The sequence below is a fragment of the Tamandua tetradactyla genome, chromosome 16, assembly GCF_023851605.1.
Source record: "Tamandua tetradactyla isolate mTamTet1 chromosome 16, mTamTet1.pri, whole genome shotgun sequence".
NCBI lineage: Eukaryota > Metazoa > Chordata > Mammalia > Pilosa > Myrmecophagidae > Tamandua > Tamandua tetradactyla.
In genome coordinates this window covers 16818034-16839611 of record NC_135342.1, presented here as the reverse complement: position 1 = coordinate 16839611, position 21578 = coordinate 16818034, and the positions used below count along the sequence as shown (strand labels likewise).

The 21578-nt window shown below is 40.0% G+C and overlaps 1 long non-coding RNA gene and 1 pseudogene across 3 annotated transcripts in view; one reads left to right on the top strand and one right to left on the bottom strand.

The window, feature by feature from the left end:
* LOC143658983 (multiple C2 and transmembrane domain-containing protein 1-like) overlaps positions 1-21578 on the bottom strand; it is a 484136-nt pseudogene that overhangs the window by 397930 nt on the left and 64628 nt on the right. The gene's annotated exons all lie outside the window — the stretch shown is intronic.
* On the top strand, positions 6091-9466 carry LOC143658988 (uncharacterized). 2 transcript variants are annotated; one of them, XR_013163396.1, is made up of 3 exons: positions 6091-6285; positions 6636-6875; positions 9258-9466. It is a non-coding gene; the product is annotated as an uncharacterized LOC143658988 (long non-coding RNA). The 2 variants fall into 2 exon arrangements; XR_013163395.1 differs by having other exon boundaries at positions 6093-6285; positions 9131-9466.

Here is a 21578-nt window from a genome sequence, read left to right as displayed (position 1 = left end):
CCTACATATAGAATTTTTTCTCCTGATAAAATTGTTTGTGTTTCATATAATGGAGCTCACTACACAGATATTTTAAGGAGGCTGGCAGAGCCTGGGGTTTTACAAAGTGCCTCACTGTTTCCAGGTGCTTCATCTCTTTCATAAATTTGAAAACCACTGATTATTCGTGATCGCCTGAGATCCATACTTAAGACAATATCCAAATAAGATTCTCTCAGCCAGCAAAGCCTTAGAATATTCCTTATTAGCTTTTAAAGGGCTGTGCAAAGATGTGATTTCTTCAAAGTATTCAGGGGTTGACGTCCATGTTCATTTACTCATTCATTCAGTAGGTATGGCTTCTACCGTGCTGTGTGGAGTTATCTGAAATCACCTTGAAATCACCTCCATGTACCTGCAAGGTCTTGTGGAGGAGAAGCTGGGAGCCTTATTTACCAGAATCCCATCTCCATATGGTTCTGAGTTAGGGTCTGCCAGTGAGAGCCACTCATGTGAGATTTGGAAGGGTGATTGAAAAAGGGGCTATTATACTTCAGAGGCAGTTTAGGCAGATGTGTGGACAGATGGTAGACTTGAGGCTTGCAGAAGCTTCCAGCAAGCTCCTGTGAGTTACCTGCTTTGTGCTGGAGGCAGCAGAGAGACTGAGTGTGGCTTTTTCAAATCCTTCACTGAATGTTGCCAGCTGAGATTGGCAGCCAGAGCTTCCCAGAGATTATTGACATTTGCAGCAGCTTCTTGGGAACCACCAGTTTCAGTATTGCAGGCAGAGATCTTCAGCGATGACCTGCCTGTTCTCTGCTTCCCTAGACCTTCCAATGATTGTACAAGCCTCTGATTCTCCATACTGCAAGCCTTCTGTGCTGGGAATGCTTAGAGGTTAGAAGTTTGGAGAGACCCAGGTGTGGAGTTGGTCCTATTAGTAATTTTTACTGTAACCAACCTCCACAGTCCCATAGCATATCATCAGTGGGTCAGATTCATCCTTCAACCACCCTAATAATCCCCTGTGACAGAGATTATCTTCCCACAATCTCTATCACAGACACCTCTAAGGACTTGAGAAGACACTAGTCTTCTCAGATTTGACATCCTTGGGCTTACCAAGCCCTCCTTGAACCTCTCTACATTTTCAGCACTTGGGGAAATGATTCCACTTGCCTTTATTTTTCCCTAAAACTACCATATATAATGTAAAACCAGACTAGTATCTCTGAAAAGTTCTTAACAAGACTCTCCAAGTGAAGGCAGAGGCAGAGACTAGGGTTATGCAGCTTCAAGTCATGGTATGCCAAGGAGTTCCTGCAACCAGCAGAAGCTAGGAGGAGGCAAGGATGGATTCTTCCCCAGAGCCATCCAAGGAAGGATCACCTTGCTGACACCTTGATTTCAGACTCAGAGCCTCCAGAACTGTGAGAGAATAAATTTCTGATGTTTTAAGTCACCCAGTTTGTGGTACTTTGTTATTGCAACCCTAGGAAACTAAGACATGGGTAAATCCTTGCTACATTGAGTCCCTCTCTTGCATCCCACCATCCTAACTCATTTCCCCATAATCCAGCAATTAATGAGTTGATAATACCCAGCACAGGAGAGAGCTTCCAGGACCACCTGCCCCAGCACTAAAATGAAGCCCATTCTCATTGCTGATACCTGGGTCATACCTGCTGTTAAATATTTTTAGTATCACCCCAGAGCATAAATACTGATTGAAGAATTGAAATCTAGAGAATGATCTTACTTCCATTTCACTGTCTTCTACTCTCAACAATAAACAGTTTATAAGGAATGTCTATAATGTTGATATAATCGTGACTACTCTTGGTAAAACAATCAAATATAGATCACACAAGTGAGGCTCTTAAAATCTTGTTTAGATAGTCACTAGTTGGGGAGTGAAACCTAGAAAAGAGTGCCTTGAATTATGGCGCTATGACACTAGACCATATGGGCGTTCTCTGTTAGTCCATTATCAAATCCGGTTAGGGTTGGCTAGGAAAAAAAGACTCTCTAAAGCCTCAGTCCAGAGGCTTTATAAGAAAGAGAAGAAAGTTATTGAGGTGGTTCTTAAAGTTAATCAAGGTGAGCAGATTATTTACCGTCCAAGGTGGAATTATTGTGTGTTGCCAAAGAGCGTTGGCTTTATTATCACAAACCTGATCTGAGCACAGATTTGGCCATTCAGGTGCTAAGACTGCTAACAATTACAGACATTGATTAGCAATGTCTGTAATGGGTATGGGAAGGGATGTGGCATTGTGGTCTTTTTTGTCTTAGTTTATTCAGTTAAACATGGGGCTAATTCACATGGTTTTTGTGGAGATCAGATGAGATCATTCATACATGAAAAGCACATAGCACTCTAATGATAGCTAAAATCAAAGCCAAAACCAAGCAACTGGCACTTCAAATGTCCTATTCTAGGCACTGGGAAGAAAAGTCTGAGAAGAAGGTCCTGGCTGGTTGTGGTGTTTTTCTGTTAGTTTCCGGATTGGATTATTTTCATACCGACTGAGGGGATGTTACATATTATGACGTTCATGTCCCAGGGAAACAGAAATGAGAACCAATGCTTTCTCTTCTCACTTCTACAGAGAGGTGGCCAAGGAGAATGGACTTCCTAATCCTCTCCTGTGTCCTTCCAATCCTGAAAAGTTTAGCAAACTACCTGTTTTAGTTTGCTAAAGCTGCTGGAATGCAAGACACTAGAAATGGGTCAGCTTTTATAAAGGGGATTTATTAAGTTATAGATTTACAGTTCTAAGGCCTTAAAAATGCCCAAACTAAGGCATCCAGAGAAAGGTACCTTGACCCCAAAGAAAGGCTGATGTCTGTCACATGGGAAGGCACATGGCATGTGTCTGCTGGTCATTGTTCCTAGTTCTGTTGCTTCCAGCTTCTATTCCAGTGGCTTCCTCTGTAAGTCTGTAGGTCTCCCTTAGCTGCTCTGGAGCAAAACTCTGGATTTCATCTCTTAGTTTAGCATCCCCAGGACCAGAGATTTCTTCTCGTCAGCTTCTGGCTATTTCTGTGAGTCCTTGCTTAGCACTCAAGCCACTTCTGTCTCAATCTCCAAATGTCTATATCTACACTTTCTCCAAAATGTTTCCCTGTGTCAGCTCTTCTGGGTCCAGCAAACTAATCAAGACCTATCTTAAATAGGTGGGGCCACACCTCCACAGGAATAATCTAAACAAAAGATCACACCCACAATTGGCTGTCACATCTCCATGGAAACAATCTAATCCAAGGTTCCACCCTAAACAGTAGGTCTACCCCCACAAGTGTGGATTAGGATTGAAAGAACACGGCTTTTGTGATGTACATCACAGTTTCAAAGGAGCATACCACTCCTCTGGGAATTCTCACAGGTCTCCTCATCCCCAGTACAAATGAACACCCACTAGCTCCATAAGGACACACACAAAAAAAGTGCAAATTTTTAAAGTTGCCACCTGTGCAAGCTCTTCATCCCATCATGACTCCCTTCCCCTCATCCCACAGGCTATGTTCCATGGGTTCCTGTGAAGGCTGGCAGCAGTTCCTGGCATGGCAAACAGGCCTTTTTGATAGTAAAGGTTGCATCATAGGATCTTCTTAGTACCTATTGATCAGTGAAACTCATTTCCTGGGCTTTAATGCTTGGAATTTATAATTATATTTTAAAATTAGGGTGACAAATAGGAGTGACCTCAAATGCCAACACAGATTGATTGGTAGAGGCTACCCATATCCTGTGCTTCAGCAGGATTCTTCTAAGGTTGTACTCTGGCTCAGCAAGAAATATTTCTTGACTGATTAGCAATGTCTGTAATGGGTATGGGAAGGGTGGTGGCAGTGTGCCTATAATGTATTTGCTGATCAATTTTAAAGTGAACTGTCTTGAATTCTTGTTGGAACAACTTTTTTTGGAAAAAGATACAAAATAGGCTGAGTGGCTTAGAGGAGCTTGGGCTAGGAAAATGATATAACACAAACTATAGAGACACTGATTTCTAAGCAGAGTGTTCAATGATTTCAGTTTTGGAGAGTGCCTTGTTATGTGTGTAAGATCGGTTTTCTGGTTAGGTCTACATGCAAAGAAAAGTGTGCATAATCCACGTATCTTGGATTTTTACTTCTATCAGCTAAGTAAGCTATATAAGCCTCTTCAAATTGTCAATTTTTGGCTTTCCCTGTGGCTATTTACACAGTGTTCTCTCCTACAATGGATGTGTCCATTTCCTCCTTTTCTTTCCTTTCCAACCCCGTACCCAAAATGATGTCTTAGGAAGCTACATGTAGGTGCCTTGCTGCCATAGTTACCCATTGAAAAGTCTTGATGTTTGTGCCAAGGATGCCATTTTCTGATACCCTGGAAGCTGCACATCCTCAGGGGACTGCAGCAGTGTTGCTAAGGGAGGTTGGGAGGAAATGGTTCCCGCCCCCAACTGTGTCACTTCATATCCCAGGCTCTAAGGCAGCACGACATTGAAAGAATCCACATCTTCTGCAGGCAGCCCCTGGCAGCAGAGGGCTCACACGGGGCTGGGTGGGGCTCAGAAACCATACTAAGCCCCTGCCGCAACTCTCAGGTGTGTCCACTGTACTTCCTGCAAAACTACCTGTACAGGTTGGCAAGTGGTGGCCTCATCTTCATCAGACACAGGCACTTGGGCACTTAGAATTCTTCGATCTTTTAGACATTGGTTATTAAGTGACTCCAGATTTTCTTTTTAATTAATCATAGCCATTTTACTTCCAAGTAAAATGTATTTTTTTTACAGTAGCATATAGGAATGTTAGAAGAACTGGAGCATGGAGGACAGAGAGGACTGTTTGACATTTAGGGTAAACACTCTTTCTCCTTTCCAATTTCATTTACATTCTACACCATTTGTTAATTTCTCTTATTCATTCATGCTTTCATCATTGATTGAGCTGCTCTGATGTATCAGTGGATAATACTGAGCTGTGAACCTACAAATATGAATATCGCAATCTCTGCCTTCAAGGCTTTCAGAAGTTTGATGGACAAGGGGGGATAATGCAAAAACAAAATAATGATGGGTGAAAAATGAAATATGGAAGCAGAGAAAAGCCCTGGGGTGGAAAATATTAATCCCAGCTAGATAAGGGGAAAGAAATGATAATATTTCTGATCCTAACTTTGCCACCCAACCTCAGACACCAGTCTCCTTGGGCCGATGTTGCCTTCATCCAGGTCTCATAGAGGCATGCCCCGAGTGAGCACTGGGCTGCCAGTACAATTTAAAAATGAAAACACATTTAACATCCTGAGCTGGAGGAAATCTTAACTGAAAACTGCAAGGAAAAGCTGCCTTGGCATGAGCAGTGTGGAATCTTAAAGGGAGCAGGGTTTGAGGCCAAGATTTATGTTCAACAGCTAATGATTTGGAGAGAGTTATATGTAGAAAAGCTGACACCATCTTTGTCCCTTGGCAATGCAAATAGGGAGTCACATCGGCAACCCATGCTTTATTTATCTGTTTGTTTGTTTGTTTAGACTTTAACGTATTTTGCAAGGTGATTTTAAGGTCAGGCTAAAGCACTAAAGAAGGCCTGCTTACCCCATTTCAGAGGTGACATCTTAAAAGAAGGAATGAAGGCTATGAAATTCAGTTAATCACACCATTCCTAACTATAAGCGTTGTCTAGCTGTAAATGTCAATAGTCCTAGTGAAGGCCATGGAGTAATTTATTAAATAACCAAGTGAGCATGCCAGTCAGGAGCTGCTGGAGGAAGGCACAGCATCAATTAGTGGTAAAGGAAATCACTTGCTTTCCTTCACAGCCTGTGGGCCCTTGGAGGCTCAGAATCAGTTGGTCCAGAGAGAACCTAGAGAACGAGCAGCGAGTAGTGGAAGAACAAGGCAACTCAGCCTCCTGGAAGTCTGAGGGGTGATAAAGAAACAGACCCCCTCATACTGAGAAAACACACAGGACCAGAGTGGAGAGTGGAAAGAAAAAGCCCCGCAGTCCCCTGGGGACTTGATAGAGAGCCCTTGTCAGCCAGACAGAGTGACCAGCCTCACCATCTGCTCCCACACATCTCTCCCCAACAATGGGGACGACGGCAGACCTTCTGCCCCCTCCCCCGCCCCCACCTTTAGCATGAATTTAAATGAGGCCCCGTAACTGGGGGCGTGATGGCTCCCATTGTGATCTCTCTCACTGAGAGAGCCAGCCCAGTGTCCGGAACAGGAGGCCCGAGGGGAGAGGATAAAATCTCAGCTGCCCAGAGAGATGATTATGGAGCTGCTCCCAAATTAAGCTGCTTCACTGCTGGTACTTGGGCATGTGTTGGGATAATTGTGCTTGAATACTCAATGCTTGATTGACTTGGCTGTTTTGTGTTTGACCATAGTTTGAAATGCGATCTCACTGTTGGGGTAGGCAATTAGCATGGAGTCCACGGGGTTGGAGAGAGTGAAACTGAATTGCTTCTATGGTGATTTCTGCTTCTTTCCTGGATTCAGCACAGAAAGTGGAATGTTCCGCTGGGGCTCATTTGCCCATATTTGGATCATCTGGAATTTTGATCTTAAAGAGGAAGTCTCTTAATCCTGTATTTCAGTGTAACTGCCAACTTCGATGTTTGCGCCTTTGGAAACAGCTGAGTTTCATTTCCATTCCAGGTGACCTTTGTTCTGGTTCAACTGTGGAAGAACAGAATATGAGAGCAGGAATTCAGGGCTCTGGTGGGAAAATTGATGCTGAGTGTCAGAAGGGCCAGAACTGAATGTGGGTGACGAATTATTACACCGAATCCATTATTTCAAGATGACGGTCAGCTGAGTGGCTTTGGTGTCCCTGTCTTCTTCAGTTCTTTTGGATATGTCTCAATCGTCTTTGCATCCCCAGCACCTAGCCTTTTAGTAAGCATTTAGTATTTACATTGGGGAACGTGTTTGTTAAGGCAAGTATGATCTCTAGGAAAAAAAGAGAAGTATGATTAGCAATTTTTTAAAAATCTGCTTAATTTCATTTTCAAATGCTGACTTTAAGCACCGCTCATGCTATGTCCCATATTCTTGAAATAAGATGTTCAGTTAAGAATTCCAAAAATCAGGCAATGGATGTCACAGATTTGTGATCACTTTGGGGATATATGAATCTACCAATTTCATAAAAGGAAAGCCAGGTTTCTCATCAACTAATGAAAAGCAGCATGAGCAGGTCCTGATTTAGTTAAAGAGAAGTTAGAGGAGGTTGACTATGGGATAGTAAGATGGCTTAGTATGTATCATTAATTCCATAAATGAAGGTGTCCAGTCTGTAAATATCAGCATGACAACCTGTTTTTGAATATTAAAAGAAAAATAACAGTGGTGACTAATATAATGAAAACTAGATTATTGGGTCTCATGAAAAAATACCAGGAAAAGCACAGAAAAGTGTGGTGGTGGTGACTAGTGCAAGACCAGATGTTGATAATACATACAGTAGATCTCTGAGGACTAAATCCAAGCAAAATGAGCATATTGGCTGACTGTGGCTCATTGGTGTGAAATTCGAAGTCTGGGATCTACAAACTCAATTTATTTGCAAATCAATCATTAATGTCCTTTTGTCAAGGCACAGCTCCCACGTTGTTGCTGTTCCTGTCATTGTTTTGAGTTATCAGTGAAGAATGATGGTTGGATTTACATTTGCTCTGTGTTCCTCACTTGTTCGACTTTTTCCTGTCACGGATGTTTAATCAACTCTTTCAAAAACAATTGTGTTTTTTTGTGTGTGCCTTTGTTTCTTCATCTGTACAAAGGGAATTTTAATAGTAACTACTTCCTAGAAATCGTTGCAAGGATTAAATGAAATAACATATATAAGATGCTTACATAGTTCCTGGTACATAGCATTTTCATACATATTTGCAATTAAAACATTTGCGATTATTATTAAGTTGAGTACCTTCTGGTTGTTGAAGATACAGTCTGGATCATATTTCTTTTCTGTCTAAGTACATGTGAAAGAATACCATACCCTTCTCTGAAAGTAATGCAGACAAATGTACTACAGTAAACACTTTTGTTAGGTCACATAATAAAGTATAATAACTCTCAGTCACTGACCTAAATTTGAAATACTAATTACACATTAGAAATTACTAGCGTAATTTCTTAGTGACTGGGGAGTCTGAGTTAGGTTTGCAGGGCATCACGGAAAGTAGGAAAGAGCAGTAAATAAGCAGATTTTGTAATTGAGAAATTAAGATTTAAGGAATGATTTTGATTGCTGAATCATTATGTAGATATTTCTTTTTGCTTCTGGTATATAGGAGTAGACAGAAAGAAATACCTGAAATCTTTACATTGTAATCCAGCTGCCTTGGTCTCTGAAAATGATTGTATAGCCTTTATCTTGTTACCTTTGCGATTGTGAAAACCTTGTGACTAATCTTCACACGTACCCCTTTATCAAAATTTTCAACTTTAGAGTTTTGTGATTACCAAAAACAGGCCCTAATGTTTATTAATGAAGGGTCCTGGGTCAGCCCAGAACTAACCCACCCCAAGTCCAAAGTTATCTTGATAACCAAAACTGGATCGGACCAAAATGGGTCTGCACAGTAGCTTAGACTTTAACCTGTAAGTCACCTATATCTCATTATAACACTAAAAATTGCACCGATCGTATTAAGGCCACCCTTTTCTTACATACATTCTGACTAAGCATGAACTCAATCTGTGCACGCTCCACAATGAAATCACTTTCATCACATCATCTGGGGCCACTGAGCTTGTTATCCCAAAACCCACCCATCTTTTAATGCTGCAAAACTATCAGAATAACTGCAGTTTGAAGAGTTTGGGGCCAATAGACCTTCCGATCTCCTGCTAAACCCTAGTAATGAATTCTTTCTCCCTTTGAAACCCTGGTGTCTCAGGAATTGGTCATTTGAGCAGATGGGGCAAAAGAACCCACCGCCTTTGTCCGGTAACAGCTTGAATCTTGGTTCTTTGAATTGTTAATCTCTTGGAGGCTTGAGAGTCTCATCTTGTAATGGGGATAATAATACATACTGCCCCAAACTGATGGGAACTTTAAATCAGATTATATATTTAAAGGACTTAATACAGCACCTGGCCTATATAAAAGGACCAAGTATATGGTATTATTATTATGATTACAGCTGTGATCATCATCTTACAACAAGAAAGGTGAGCCTTTTCTTACTCCTCATGAGGAAAAGACTCTCTCAGGAGAAGCTCATGGGACAATTTGGTATCTTAGATGGTCTACTGTGATCTATTGCACAGACACCAGAGGACATGGATTGAAATTCAGGAAATGGCTGGCTGGCTCCCAGTCGCTCTTGGAAGGCTCTGTAGAGCTGAAAGCCCTTTTCTGACCCATCTAATGAAGACAACTTTGCTGCTTCAGGAATGAAAGACTCTCTCCTACTATGCTCTCTCTCTGCTCTCTCATCTTTATTATGAAGATGATCATCATAATAAAGGCACCATTCACTGACTTCCTTTTATGTGTGGGCTCTTTTTTTTTTTTTTTTTGCATTATATTTAACCCCCACAGAAAATCTGCAAGATAAATACTGTCACAATTTACCAATTGCAAAAAGGTCACCTACCTAGTGGGCAGCTGAGCCAAGGATTCAACTGGGTATTTCTGACTGCTAAACTGAGTTTTCCCCATTATTCTCTGACACCCTAGAGCTATCTCAAACTCCAGCCTTAACAAAGGTCTTTAAAACAGTTAAAAATACATTTTTTGAGTAAAATTCCTTTCTCAACTTGAATTGTGTTTCACTTCCTCCCCTACAGAGTAAAAAATTATCAGAATCCACACATATACACACTTGTGAAACTGTAGTGTGAGCCACTACTCTGAGTGATGTTACATATAGTTTGGCAGCAAGAAAATTAAACTCTATTTCAGGAAATAATTCCCAAGACCAGTATTTTTTCTCTCAGGTGTAAAAACTTGCCACGGAAAGATTAAAGCAAATGAGATAAAACTCAACCAACCACAGATAGTCAATATGAATATTTCATTCAACTTTCTAAAGAAGTTGAGGCAGGTTCAGGGTCACACAATAAGCTAGTAACAGACTCAGGATTAGAATTCAGCCTTTGGGTATTCATTCCAATATTTTTCCTGTCACCTCTGCAGAATGCCAGGTGTTAAGGCTGTAGAACAGAGAGCAACTTTTTAAGGAAAATAAATTATGGGGAAAGGGGATGGAAACGTTTACAATTGGGGTAGTGTTAACTGAGTGGGATCTCTACTTTTTTAGCATTTTTGGAGGTTCCCCACATCCTCGATCTGTGTAATGTGCAAAATTAGCTAGTCACCTCCTCTCAGACTTGAGCAACCACTCCATCAATTAAATTCTTCTACAGCGATAATTTGTGATGCAGGCCAAATTTGTCTATGGCAAATTCCCTCTGTCCCTCTCATGGTTTCCAAGTCCTTTCTGATATACCCACTGGTTCCTTTGAAGCCCCTAAAATCCTATTTGCGTATTTTATTACTGAAGAGTTTTTACATGAGTTTTAAGAGAACGAGTTTCTACAAAATTCTACTAATTTCTGCATTTATCTGCTAATAATAATCACTCATATTTGTATAGTTTGGTACATTTATTAATCACACACATATGCATTATTTTATTTTACTTTCTTGTTAAACCTGACAAGAAGACCAGGTAGGTGGATTATCCACATTTTACAAATAATAAAACTGGGTTAGAGTGGTTAAAAGACTTGCCTGAAAAGTCACACCTGTCAGTGAGCAGGAACGTCAGATTAGCACTCAGGTTTTCTGTGTCTGAACAGGGCACTCATTATTAAGATTAATTTCCTTGTAGTAGTGTTTTCACTATAAGAGAGGATGCTTAATGATCAAAAATATTTCATGTGCAAAGACTAATTATGTAATGTTAAACTTTATAGCAGGAATTAGGAAAAAGTACACCTTGGGGCACCTTTTGATTCCTACCACACAAACATAAAATTCATTGAAGGAAGGTCTTTGGAAACATTTCTCTCTCTAAGGTCTTATCCCCCAGCAAACATTTGACAAATTTTTTCTTCAGAAGAAAGGGAGTACATTTTATCATTGTTGAGGGTAAACAAAACTCAGCCAAGCCAAACATATCATTTCTTCCATTTTACCATTTTGTAGAGAATTTTTATTAGGGGATTCTTAAGTTTTGAGAATCCAATACATGGGATGAAAGTTATGGGAAATGGGTAAGCAATTAACATGAAATAATGGAGTTAACTTTTGGTCATATGTTGTGCATGATCTTTAGAAGGTAGATTCTTTGGAAGATTCAATTGCATAATAATTTCTTAGATTGTTCTGAGAAAAACGACCACCACTATAAATATTTTCAGCTGGATAAAACTTCCTTGACATTGTGGAGTAAATAACTTCTGTCCCTTGAGGAAGAAGAGTGATGGCATAGTCAGAGTTGCCAGTTACATAGTCTTAGAAACAACAACAACAAAATAACATTGCTAGTTGTTTTATTCTTTTCATTTGTTTCAAGAGAATTTGTAATTGCTTGCTGAAACATTTTTATCATGGTTGCTTTAAATTCCTTGTCAAAAGAATTCCAACATCTGATTCCTCTTGGTGTCGGTGTCTGTGGATTGTCTTTTCTCACTTAAGTTGTGATTTTCCTAGTTCTTGGTATGATGATCTTTTTCAATTATATCGTGGGCATTTTGTATTCTGCATTAGGAGACCCTGGAAGCTATCTAATCTTCTGTTTTTAACAGGCAGGAACCCATCTGAAGTGTAGCTCCAGGGCTGGGTAGGTGTCTATGCATCATTTCCCAGTGGGCTCTGCCAATACCAAAGTGGAATACTGACTCATATTGCCTCATTGTAGATGGTGGGATGGAATTTCAACTCCAACCTCTGCCCTTCCTGACGCCTTCCCAGAGAAGTGCAGCACCAACTCACGCTGCCCCACTTCCTCCAAGTGGGGGCCTGAGATCAACTCTCCACCATGCCTGCTGATACCACAGAGGGGGAAACAGAAGGCTGAATCACACAGCTTTGCTGCTACAGGGTGGAGTGGAAGCTCGGTTCCCTACTGAGCATTGATGACACCAAGGGGGGCTAAGGGGGGACATAAAGAGCCAATGACCCCAGCCCTGCACCTCTTTGTTCTGTCTGGCTGATGCCAAGTGGGTGTGGATGTTCAGCTCTCTACTGGCATGAAGGGTAAAGTGCTAGCTAGATCTCACTCACAGCAGCTTATTCAATCTCTTTACCATCAGGTAGGAGCAAAATCTCTGCTCATCACTAGACTTCAATGGCAGGAAAATTGGAGCCTTGCTCCTTGCTTTCTTGAGGAGGGTGTAGAGAGGAGTGGAAGATCAACTTCCTACTGAGACCCACTAAAACCGTATGTGTGTGTGTGCCTAGAGAGAAATTTGAGTGACAGAAATTTCTTTCTCCTAATACCTATTTATCATATTTTGTCTTCTTGTCCATATATTTGCAGAAGCCTTGCATGTTGTTCTGCCATGCAAGTCTACTTTGTACTTCTAAATACACCTTCTCCTTTAACCCCTACCCCAGCTCATGCCAAATCTTGCTCTATAATTCCCTGCCTTATGGTGAAAGTAAAAATCAAGTCACAAAGTGATTCCAAGCATCTCTACATTACTTTTCAACAATTCCACCATTTCCTCGTAGCCTTGCTTGGAGAATTCCTTGAGCTCAGAATCATAGCACAGGTTCTCAGTAATTCCTTGTTGTATAAAGTGTCCAGGCAGGAACATCTTTTCATTCACATCTTCCTCTGATTTGAATCCTTTCTTTGTGTGCCGTCGTTTGCTGATTGTTAATATACTTGAGAGTTAAAGGCACGGCCTGCCTGATGCTGGATCAGATCACTGTGTAACCTTGGTTAGTCAATGTTTTAGTTATCTATTGCTTTGTGATAAACCACCTTAAAATCCACTGGCTTAAGACAACCATGACTTTGCAATATAGGCTTGGTGGAGACAGCTTTTCTCTGTTCCATGTACCATCGGTTGGGCTGATTTGACAGGGGCTGGAAGTTCCACTTTCAAGATGGTCTGCTCAAATAGCTGGCAAGTTGGTTCTGGCTATTAGCTGGGAGCTTAGCTGAAGCTATTGGTCAGGAGCCTTGATTCTTTTCCACAAGGGCCTCTTCACTTCATTGCTTGGCCTTCCTCACACTATTAGTGCTGGACTTCCCAAGAAGAAGAAGCTGTCATGTCTTTTTAATCACTGGCTTGAAAGGCTCAGAATATTTCTTTATCTGCATTCTATTGGTAAAAGCAGTCTTAGGCTTGGCACAGATTCAAGGGGAGGGAATTTAAGCACCACCTCTTTATAAAAGGAGCAGCTTGCACTTAGGAAAGGGAAAATGAATGGGACAATTTTGGGAGCCTAAGTACCATAGTAACTTTAACCTTCTGCCTTTAATTTTGTTACCTGTGAAATGTGAAATGGAGGCCACAATAGCACAAACACAGAGTTGCCATGAAGATTAAAGGAGATAATACATGTAACAAATTTCAAATTATTCTAGGCCTATAGTAAGTAGTTAATACATTTTAGCTAATTTTCAGTGATATAAGGATGGAGAATCGCTGCAAAGCTGTAAGTTAGAAAACAGCATACCTTTTTTTCCATGGACATTCTGATGTCCTCTGCTTAAGTGCATTTAGACAATTTTACTACTTTATATTTCTTTTGACAGCTTCCATGAATGCATTCTCATTGATTTGCTTCCTTTTGAAGAAGTGAGGGAGGGAAAAGAAAAAAAGATCTCAAAATACTAACCATCAAATGAAAGGAATAACCCAGAGTTTTGTTGTATAATGGCATCTGGTGTCTCTTTTAGAATCCCTTTCCTTTTTATACTATCTTGCTAGTAGTCTTAGTATTCTTAGATTTTCTTCGTCATATCACTTTCCCACTCCTCCACATTGCACTTTGAAAAAGCAGGCCCCCAAAGGGGATAAAAAATGATATTGGAATGACATGCTCTTGGATTCTTCTCTTTTTCTCTCTTTGGAAGCTCATGTGAAAAGTTACTCCTTTAGGAAAATTATGGGTCAATGTAGGCCATTGCCAGATAAATCCAAGGAATAACCGGAGGGGCCAGATAGAATTCCAAGTCAATTAATCTCTATGTTTTAGCAATTACTATAAGGCCACTTCTTGTTTACACACCTGAGATGGGTCTCAATGCCAAACAATATGCTGCTAAAATTACATAAATTCACTATTTTTAGCAGTTGAAATGTTAGCCGAGTCAAAGTTTTCATTAACCAGTGCATAGTATCTTTGTAACTACCTTGGATTTGTATAAAAAGTGCTATCAAGTTCATGGCATATTGTACTGGTAGTAGTGCTGCTAATTTTAATTCTGATCCTTTGATTCTGTGTCCATACCTGTAAATTCTCCAAGTGCTTAAGACCACAAGTTGTTCCTTCTACAGCTGGCATTTCCTCCTTTGATTATTCATCTCTTTCCTTCTTTTAACAGTCACGTTTTATTAATGATCATTTACCAAATGTGCTGGTCTGTAACATTTTGTACCCTAGAAAAACCATGTTTTTCTAATCCAGTCTTGTGTGGGCAGAACTACTGTTTGGTGGGACCTTTTGATTAGCTTGTTTCCATGGAGGTGTGGCCCTGCCCAACCAAGGTGGGTCTTAATCAGCTTATTGGCGTCCTTTAAGAGAGCAGAGACAGATATTTGGGGATGCTTGGAGACAGACACTCAGAAGGGAGGCCACCAGGAGCTGAAAGCAACAAAACCTAGGAGTAAAGGGCCAGCAGATGTCGCCATGTGCCTTCCCATGTGACAGAGAAACCTTGGGCATGGGTTTCTGGCCTTTTGCTGATGTCTTAATCTGAGCATTTTCAAGGCCTTGGAAACTGTAAATTTGCAACCTAATAAATCCTCTTTGTAAAAGCCAATCCCTTTCTTATATATTGCATTCTGGCAGCATTAGCAAACCAAAATACCATGCATTAATAAACTCTGTATCATTTAGTTCTTTCTGAATTGTTTCCTGATCTTTGATTATAGTGTAACACTTTGCCTGATTAATTGCTCAGCATTGCTGTTTTCAGCTTCAGGATGTACTAGTTAAGGTTAATCCCTATCTTTTTGGCCTTACTATCCCCTGGAAGTTCTTCAGTAATCTTATTAGTTATCCTCAACTTCTCTCACTACCTTTTTTTCATTTCTGAAGCACAAAACACATGAGTAAAATGGTTACTATGTACTCCCCTTTCAGTATGACATACACTTCATTATGTGTCAGAATCACCGAGAGAGTTTATAAAAATGTAGATTGCTGGTTCCCATACCCAGAGTTTCTGATTCAGTAGGCCAGGGGCATAGCAAGAGAATATATATTCATAACAAATGATTAGGATGTTGATACTGCCTGTATAGACCAAGCTCTAAGAACCACTGATGTAGCAGATTGGCACAGTGTTTAAGAATCCAGGCTCTGAATTTACCTGATGTGAGTTCACATTACAGCTCTGCCACTTAACTTTCCCAATTTGATCAACTTCAGAAAGTTACTTAATCTCTGTAAGCTGCAGTTTGACATTTGTAAAATGGAAAGAAGACCAAACTGACAGCCTTGTTGTAAGGATTGAGTAAGATGACCTTGTAAAACCATACAGTGGCATGATGTCAGTGCACAATAAATGTTAGCTATTGGTATTTTTATAAGAGTTGATGAATCAAATTTTAAGTTCAACTATCAAAATTGGTCCTCCTCTTGAAAATTGGTCACTTTCTCTGGAACTTGGCTTTCTATATTGATGAGCTGAAATGCTATTTTATTTTTAAGATTGGCCACGTGGACAGAAAGATGCAGTAGAAACATCGTGAGATTTGGAATTGGGAAAATACCTGGATTCCAACCTAAATTCTGCTGCTGCTGCTAGGTTTGTGACTCAGGTGATTTCTTCATCTGTCTGCTCCATGGTTTCCCTACAAACATCCTCTAGAGTGGTGAAGTGAGTGGTAAGGGCTATTCAAATGAGGCAATCTATTTGAAAATTTTATTTATTTTTTTACTTTAATGTTCTGTACAAGTGAAGTTGTTATTTTTATTGATAATAAAGGTCTATAGCAAATTTTTATTGGGCTTATTGGTTGTGCTTCAGTGGAGTGACAATTATGGGAATGAACTATTTCCATTTGAATTATTTTGAGTTGGTAGTGACTTTAATTGGGAACTGCTGGACACTTACTTAGAAATGTAGGTGTTCTCTTTTCTATTAGTACTCTACCTAAATTTCTTTCCTTTTGACTAAAATACTGGCTCATCTTTTGTACTTTTTTACCTAGAAATAATTAATATCTGAATGACCATATTTAAAAATGATGTTGAAAAGTGGGGAAAAGGTTTTATCTAAAATGAGCATCCGAAAACACACCTAAGAAAGCTTTTTTCTCCTGGTATGACTTGTCAGTTTTGATAATAGGCTTTAAACAGCAATCATGGAATTTTTCTCAATTGATACCACAGGATTATTTTGGGAGAAAAGAAACTCCATTTGATCAAATTTCGAAAAATAGCATTAAGCACTGGGTTAAGCACCATGGGGGATGACAAATGAATCACATGTGGTTCATGATTTTGAGAAGTTTTCCTTTAGCAGAAGGCAAAACAGCCTACAGAAGTCACTGCATATGTCACAAAGGAGGTAGGATCAGAGGGCTGTGAGGGTTTAAAGGAGGAAGGGATTACTAATGGCTGGGGAACAGCACCTTCTCATTTTCAGGCCATGCACTGAGCCACATTAAGCCAGTGTGTCCAAGTATTTTAAGGCATCTGGGAAGGGCTTGGCGAGTCCCACTTGCTGACCTTCATGAAGGATTATATTTAAAGCATCTCTGACAGATGAGAATCTATCCTCCACTGGGGAGAGGAATCCTTGCTCTGAAGGAAATTATAACATTCCTTATTAATTCATTTCAGTCTTTATAGCCTTTGCTTGATGTCAGGAAGCCTGCTTCAACTTATGCATGAATATCAGAATTTGTCCTCCCCAGAGATGCTGAATGTCAGTTTGCTTTATGCTAGGCAACCATCATAATATCTTCAGGGAGCCCCCACATCCTCATGAGTTTATTAACCAACCAAACAAAGAGTTCTGGAAGTCAGGATATGATTCCGGTTGAGTATCAGGAGTTAGGCAGCCCTGGCTCCCTTTCTTTCTGGTTGTATGACATTGGGCAAAATTACTTAAAATCTCTGGGCCTCAATTCTCTTACCCATAGAATGAATATAATAACATATTTACCTTTATGTTGCTAAGATTAAATAAAAAGATACACATTTTAGGTTGAACTAAATGAAATCATCAATATATTACCATTTTGACAATTTTAGGGGAAGTTCAAGAGTTGACAGTGTTTGTAGGCTGAGTAGGAAATTTCCTGACAGACAAAATGATGGAGGTATCCCAGGCAGAGGAAAGAGCATGTGTCATGGCCCAGAGGTGGAAGGGAGTTCAGAGACTTGGGAACCTGAAGTGATTCTTTCTGGCTGGAGCATAAAGTGGGTCTATGGAGATAGCAGGAGTTAAGGGTGGTGAGAACAACAGGGGCATGGCAGGTAGAGAAATGTAGAGGGATATGCTATGGTAGTTTGAAAGTTTGAAAGGTTATTCTGATAATTCTGTAGAGAATAAATGGCTTAGAATGAGGGTAGAAACAAAGTTATTGCAACAGTCTAACTGAGAAATAATCTGGACCTGACCTGGGGCAGCAGCAGTCCTGGGAAGAAGTAGATGAAACATTTCCAAGTGTTATGGGTTGAATTGTGTCTCCTCCAAAAATATGTTGAAATTCTTACCCCCAATACCTTACAGTGTGACCTTACTTGAAAATAGGACCATTGCAAATATAAATAGTTAAGATGAGGTCATACTTGAGTAGGGAAGGCCCTTAATTCAGTATGACTGGTGTCTTTAGAAGAAAAGAAGAGAAGAAGAGAGGCCTAAAGGGAAGAATGCCATGTGAAGATGGAGACACATAGAAGGTAGACAACCATGGAAGGCAGAGGCAGAGATTGGAATGATGCATCCACAAACCAAGGAATGCCAAGGATTCCTGGAGCCCCTTGAAGCTAGAGGAGTCATGGAAGGATTTTGTCCTACAGGCTGCAAAGGAAGGATGGCTCTGCTGATGTCTTGAGCTCAAATTTCTAGCCACTAGAACTATGAGGCAATGCATTTCTATCATCTAAGGCACCCAATTTGTGCGGCTTTGTTATGAGAGCCCTAGGAAACTAAAACAGCATGGCATGTTTTATAGGCTGTAGTGATGGATTGGACATGAGAAATAAGGCAAGAAAGTGAAATGCAAGTTGACTCCTGGTTGTCTGGTTTGGGCCCCTGCTTGAGTGGTTATGATCTTCCCTGAGATACAGAAAATAGGAGGAACTAGAGGAGGAAGAGTAGGCCATAGGAAAGGGGGTAGGAGGGGAAAGGAAGATAATGAGTTTGGGGCATGTTACACTTAAGGTGCTTGGGAGATTTTCATTTCCTTTGACTTTCCTAGAGCCTGATGTTTCTGAATGAATGTGGCATAAATTATTCTAGTTCAGAGAGCAGCACAGGATTCAGGAGGTCCTTGCCTAGGATTTCCATCAGGAAGAATTACACTTTTTTGGTTTTTCAAATTTTACCAGGGTCTTACCATCCCTTGAGTAGGGACTCAAGGGACTTTGGGCCCTCTACATGATGCCTGATGAATGCAGGTGGCTGAAAGATACACTGATGGAGAAGTAGATTGGTGAACAATGGTGCATACTTATTAATGAAGGTTGTGCTGCTACAAAAAGGAACAATGTTGTGAGGCATGCAACTATGTGAATGAACATGTGGGACATTTGGTGAGACAAAATAAGCCAGAAACAAAAAAACAACAATGGTATGGTCACCTTTAGAAAATGCTTATGAGAAAACAGAGTCTAGATTGTAAATTTTTAGAGCAGACACATTAAGTCTGGAGTGGTGATTATTAATTCTGTATTTTGAGAGGCTGTTTTATATATATATATATATATATATATATATAATGTGGTATTTAGAGATAAGAATGAAGCCAAACAGGTTGGGGTTAAAGTAATTCAGGACATAGGGGTAAGGAAGACAGTGTCTATATTTTAGAAACATGCATACTTTTTGAGACAAATGGAAGAAAGGTTTATTTGATCTGGAACTGAAATTTTTGTAGTGCATAATCTAATTCAACCTATCTGCACAGCTCATTTGAACAACTGAAACACAGGAAGCATAGAATAAGAAAGAGTTCCTTTAATCTTGTATAGATTATTATAATGCCTGGAAACATCCTAGAGTATTTTAAGTAGATAATCAAAAAGTATTGGCAAAGTCCCCTGAGAGGGTGAAAGACTATGGAACTATTAAACCTTACCATCAGGGACTTTAGGGACACCCAAATCAATGGGCCATGCCCTCAATCACGAGCCTTACTCTTGTGAAGCTTATGCAGGTACTGGAGAAGCTTAGCCTACCTATAGGCATGCCTAAGAGTTACTCTGGAGGACCTCTGTTGTTGCTCAGATGTGGCCTCGGTCTCTCTAAGCCCAACTCTGCAAGTGAAATCATTGCCCTCCCCCTATGGGGGGCATGACATCCCGGGGTGAAAGTCTCCCTGGCAATGTGGGAGATGACTCCCAGGGATGAATCCAGACCTGGCACCGTGGATCAATAATTCAATCCTGACCAAAAGGGGGAAAAGATGCATAACTAATAAAGTGTCAGTGGCAGAGAGAGTTAAAATAGAGTTGAGAGGCTACTCTGGAGATTGTTCTTATGCAAGCTTCAGGTAGAACTTGCTACCTATCATAAACTGCCAGCCCCTAACCAGGACCATTCCAGCCAATCCTAAAGAACACCTAGGGCTATATATAAGATTCCCCAAGGATTTCAGGCACTAGAATAATTTTCCAAAAACCTACAACCTCCAGATGAGTAGCTGGCTCGGATAAATCCTGAAACCTACCCCAGCCTCTCCAGAACATCAGATAGTTTCATCTCCCTACCCCATATTAGTGACAGACTCTTTCAATATCAAAAAATTTAGAATTGCCATAGCCCAAACAACCCCAATGAGAGGTATGGAAAGATCAAAGGTGATGGTGAAATTATACATAGAAGATAGGACTTAACAAATGAATATGAATGCTGAGTCATTAAATTGATGTCTCTTTTAGTCTCTGGTATTTTAGAACAGCTAGAAGTAAAACCTAAAATTGTGAAATTGTAACCCATGTCAAAGTCTGAAATATGTCCTACAACTAATTGTGGTGCTGTGCTTTGAAATTTATAGCTTTTTTGTACATATGTTACTGTTCACAAAAAAGAAAGGAAAAAAATTGATTGTGATGATAAAAAAGTATTTAAGCCCCCTAGCCTCTTATATTCTGGAGCAGCTAGAAGGAAAAATATGAGAGGAACGTATGGTAGCCCATGACAAATCTGGGATCTGTTCTGTAACCACTTGTTGAAGAGTGCTTTGAAAACTTGTTTTTTTATTTATTTGCTTTGTATATATGTTATACTGTACAATAAAAAAGCTAAAAAAATAATTAAATGAAATTTCAAAATAAAGCACTTGGAAGATTGCTTAAAATACAGTTTGTACTTTATTAATTTACTAAAGTTAGCTACAATTTTTACTGCTAGAGCATCACTTCAGCACAGGTACATGATCAATGGCCCAAAGTTCACAGTCAATTAACATTCTCAATTTTAGATAATTTCATTGTTCCCTAGAGACAGAAAACCAATAAACACACCCTCACCAAACAGGAAACCTAAACCTCCTCTTAACTCTTGTCCCTCAATCCATTATTTACCTCCGCTTTTTCTGTGGTAGTGCTGATAGTTTCCTTTTGAGCACAGCTCATAGAATGCAATGGCAGTTTTCCCCCTGCACTTAAACACTCTTTATACAAGACTTAAACAGTCTTTTTATAAGAATCATATCTTTGAAGTAATTTTTATGAGAACTCATTCATATTTCTAGTGTGAGTCAGTGGGACATGTATGTCTATACAACCCCTCTCAATCTTGTTCATGTTCAGTGTGTTAATATTACTTCTAGACCCACAAGAGAATCACCTTTGCTTCTATCTATTCCCTTACATTGGAGTTCAACCGCATTAACTAACAGTTCACCCACCTCTAGATTCTATGTATCTCTAAGTCCCCTACATTCTGTATTATAAGCCTCTCATTATAGCTTTATGCTAATTGTAAAAGTGGACTTTTGTGTCTGGCTAATTTCAGCATTATGTTCTCAGGGTTCACCCATCTTGCCATGTGCCTCAGGATGTCATTTTGTCTTACTGCTGCATAATATTCCATTGTATATATGTACCACATTTTGTTGATCCACTCATCTGTTGATGGGCATTTGGTTTGTTTCCATCTTTTGGCAATTGTGAATAATGCTGCCATAAACATCAGTGTGCAAATGTCTGTTTCTGTCATTGCTTTCAGCTCTTCTGGGTAATACCAAGTAGTGCTACTGCTGGGTCATAGAGCAACTTGA